This window comes from Tupaia chinensis, unplaced genomic scaffold (assembly GCF_000334495.1).
Source record: "Tupaia chinensis unplaced genomic scaffold, TupChi_1.0 Scaffold144586_1, whole genome shotgun sequence".
Taxonomy (NCBI): domain Eukaryota; kingdom Metazoa; phylum Chordata; class Mammalia; order Scandentia; family Tupaiidae; genus Tupaia; species Tupaia belangeri.
In genome coordinates, this window is record NW_006204446.1 from 115,777 (window position 1) to 120,039 (window position 4,263).

A 4,263-nucleotide genomic window follows, 5' to 3' on the forward strand; every position below is an offset into this window, starting at 1 on the left:
AGAGAGGCCTTTTATATAAAGGACCCAAAAAAGGCCCTCCAAGGATTTTTTTTACTGAGAAGGAGAAGAATTAGAATGTGAATTTGATGAACAGGGGCATAGCACTTGGCTCTGCAGGGTGAGATTACCTGTGGATGATTCGACTGCAAAACAACTTGTGGCTGAGACCATTCACTCTGGAAAGGAAAAAGAAGCAATGATCCAGTGCTCCCTGGAAGCTTGTAGGATCCTCGATACTCTGGGGTTGCTGCGGCAGGAAGCAGTATCTCGGAAAAGGAAAGCCAAGAACTGGGAAGATGAAGACTTTTATGACAGTGATGATGATACGTTCCTTGATCGGACTGGCCTAGTTGAGAAGAAGCGACTGAACCGAATGAAGAAGGCTGGGAAGATTGATGAGAAGCCAAAAGACCTTTGAATCCCTGGTTGCAAAACTAAATGATGCTGAAAGGGAACTTTCTGAGATTTCTGAGAGGCTGAAAACATCGAGCAAAGCTGTGTCAGAGTCTCCATCTCAGGATTCTTTAGATGCATTCATGTCAGAAATGAAATCAGGGAGTGCCTCTCTTCCTCCCACAGGAGAAGAACTAGAATATGAATTTGATGAACAGGGGCATAGCACTTGGCTCTGCAGGGTGAGGTATGTTCCTTTCTTATTAATGTTCATTTCTGGGAAATGACCAAGTTCAGATTTAATTTATGATTATAGACAACAATCCAAGAATAACTTTAATCTTAATTTTAGGAATCCTAAATTTGGGTGTTGATAGTATAGTAACACCTCTATTATTGAGGGGCAAAGGGGTAAGAGGTGGGAGGAAAAGAAAAGGATTTGTCAAGTCTAGCCCTGGCAAAATAGAACAAAATGAATTGAGAGACTGAAAAACCATTTAAAAAACTAAAGATGGGGACCAGAAGATGGCGTAATGGTATGTCGCTGGACTCCCATGTAGTTGACTGCATTTTGAGTCCTGGACCTGGTGACTTAAAACTCATGCCAGGCACGTGTGCTTGCATGCCCAGAACCCCAAGAGGAGAGTGCAGGAGAAGGGATAGCAGTGTGGCAATCCCCTCCTGGGGGAGCGATTTTCTGTCTCTCTGGTGAATACACACTTCTATAGCAAAAATCTCTCTCTCGTAAAAAATAAGAAAGACTATTATCATAGCATATTAGTTCTCATGAGAATCTGAGCTTAGTGCTATGCCATAATCCCTCCAAACAAACACAGATTACCTGTGGATGATTCAACTGGAAAACAGCTTGTGGCTGAGGCCATTCACTCTGGAAAGAAAAAAGAAGCAATGATCCAGTGCTCCCTGGAAGCTTGTAGGATCCTCGATACTCTGGGATTGCTGCGGCAGGAAGCAGTATCTCGGAAAAGGAAAGCCAAGAACTGGGAAGATGAAGACTTTTATGACAGTGATGATGATACGTTCCTTGATCGGACTGGCCTGGTTGAGAAGAAGCGACTGAACCGAATGAAGAAGGCTGGGAAGATTGATGAGAAGCCAAAAGACCTTTGAATCCCTGGTTGCAAAACTAAATGATGCTGAAAGGGAACTTTCTGAGATTTCTGAGAGGCTGAAAACATCGAGCAAAGCTGTGTCAGAGTCTCCATCTCAGGATTCTTTAGATGCATTCATGTCAGAAATGAAATCAGGGAGTGCATTAGATGGTGTGCCCCGGAAGAAACTGCACCTGAGGACTTTTGAACTGAGGAAAGAACAACAGAGACTTAAAGGCTTAATAAAAATTGTAAAGCCAGCAGAGATTCCAGAACTGAAACAGACTGAAAATCAGACTACAGGCACAGGTAACAAAGCTAAAAAGCTTACATTGCCTCTCTTTGGTGCCATGAAAGGAGGAAGCAAATTCAAATTAAAAACTGGAACAGTAGGGAAGTTACCTTCCACGCGTCCAGATCTCCCTCCAGCTCTAATGACAATGAAGGATGAACCTGAAGTAGAAGAAGAGGAGGAAGAGGAAGAGGAAGAAGAAAAAGAAAAGGAGCATGAAAAGAAAAAAAACGGAGGATGGAAGCAGTAAGCTAGAGCAGGAGGTAGAACCCGAGGCAGCAGTACAGGAAGCAAGTCCACCCACAGATCTCATGTGTTCTGAAGCAACATGGAACCATGAAAACGTGTCTCAACCCAGCAGGACAGGACGGAATAAAGACTCCCAGGAGATGAGCCAAATGCCATCATCACGGGAGGAGCCCTCAGTATGGAAGACTGAACATGAAAAAAGCAGAGATGAATCGAAGAGAAAGAAAGCTCCAGGTCCAAGTAAACCTTCGCTGGCACTTTCTTCCAAATATCCTGAAGATGACCCAGACTACTGTGTGTGGGTCCCACCTGAAGGCCAAAATGGAGATGGCCGAACTCATCTCAATGACAAGTGTGGCTATTGATCGCTTCAGAATGTGACAGGGATAATATATCAAGTTGAATGCCTGGAGGGGTTCAAATGATCACTTGTCAAATATGACTGGCCTTTTCTTCTGTGCTCTTGGCGTCCTAAATTTATCTGTCCACCTGATTGTTCTGAATTTGGTATTTATGTTTAAGTGTTTGTGTATGTATGTAAAAAGGGAACCATATATTTTGAGAATTAATAAAAGACATGACCCTATGAAATAAGAAGGTGAAAAGAAAAAGAAAGAGAAAAAAAGAAAGAAAGAAAGAAAGAAAGAAAGAGAAAATCAGTGCTCCCAAGAAGGGAGGGTTCCCAGAAAATGGGTTGCCAGGGAAGATCTGTGGCAAGCAGTTTTTAAATGGACCAGAAAGGGCTTTGTCAGGATTTGTTCTAGGTGGGGCTTATGTATGCATTCCTCTCCTTGTGGGGAGGTACACATGCTGGATGGGTCCAATTATTCTCCTAATTTTAGAGTGGATATGAAAGCCAGGAGATCCTTTGTCTAGAAACTTTGGGCCATGGATTATTCAAAAATAAGATTTACATGTTAAGGTCAAAGGACTATGGTGACTGGGAGAAGAGGAATTGTCAGAAGCCACAAAGCAGTGGCTCTCTTCTGGGGGTTGGGGGACTGCTCTATCTTATATAGCTGTAAGTGGAGTCCAACTCCTGTCTCAATCTCCCCTCTGAAGAAGTACCCTTTACTACCATTTAGGGAAATGAGCCCAAGACCCTTTTGGCTGCTTCCTTCTGAGATGGGGCGATGGTGATGGGAAGATGGCAGTCAGAGGTCTATCTAGGTGCCTTCCCATGGAAGACATGATGAGTATTTATTGTAGACTTTGTGCAAGCTGCCATTTGTAGCTTAATGGATTCTAAATGAGAAGAACCATTTATTATAATAATGATGTAATACACAAAGAAATTTCATTATTTCTACTGCATATAGCACTTAAAGTTAACATCCAAAGTGTGACTGACATTATATTAGTAAAATCAGTTTTAAAAACGTTATCGACAAAACTTTAATTTTATCCAACTTTTTAACTCTCAGATTCTTCTAACATAACTGATGTAATTCACAGAGGTACCGAGTCCACATGGAAAAGATGCTTTTCGAACTCACAGTGGGGGACACATTCCCAAAATTTCATTTCGAGAGGATTGGAAAAGACGTTTCCTAAGCTCGCTCTCTCTCTCTCTCTCTTTTTTTTTTTTTTTTTTTTGTCTCTGGAGGAGGACTGCCCATCAGGTGCCAGTACCTGTTTGCAGTGCCTCCAGACACACTGGGACTCTTGACCCTCAGACTCTAAAGAAGTAGTGCCTCATCTTTTGCACCCAAGCTTTGTCAATACAGGTAAGTAAGTAATACTATTCACCAATTAGATTTCTTTGTACATGCCTAGAAATACGAAATAAAATTCTAAAGTTACAATGTTTTTCATGCTTCTTCTCTGGCTCCAAGCTTGCCAGGCTCCTCAGACTATTAGAAGATCTAAAAAAGACTCTTGGCCCTGTTAGTTCTTCTGAGATTGCCCCGCCTATTCGACCTCTGTATCACAAGCATTTTCTCTTAAAACTGACTTGGGAGATTGTTTTGAAATCTTTTTGCAGTGTATGTGAGTGAGTGCATGCATACATGTAATATATAATGTTACATACTGTATGTTGTATGTCTATGTAATAAAAGGACTGGAGGAATTTCATTCAATTTTATAAAGTTTATAAAAAAGAGTGATCATATGAATTAATTTAAATGCTTTTCAAGGTCATATAACTTCAGTAAATAAGCCGGCTTCAAATATGCTAAAAGAAAAAGTTTAATAAGTGAAAACCCTAATGATTTC

General features: G+C 41.2%; 1 pseudogene; it reads left to right on the forward strand.

Moving 5' to 3' along the window:
* Positions 1–2,411, forward strand: part of LOC102493951 (kanadaptin-like) — a 3,325-nt pseudogene extending 914 nt beyond the window's left edge.
* Positions 2,412–4,263: the final 1,852 nt, after the last annotated feature.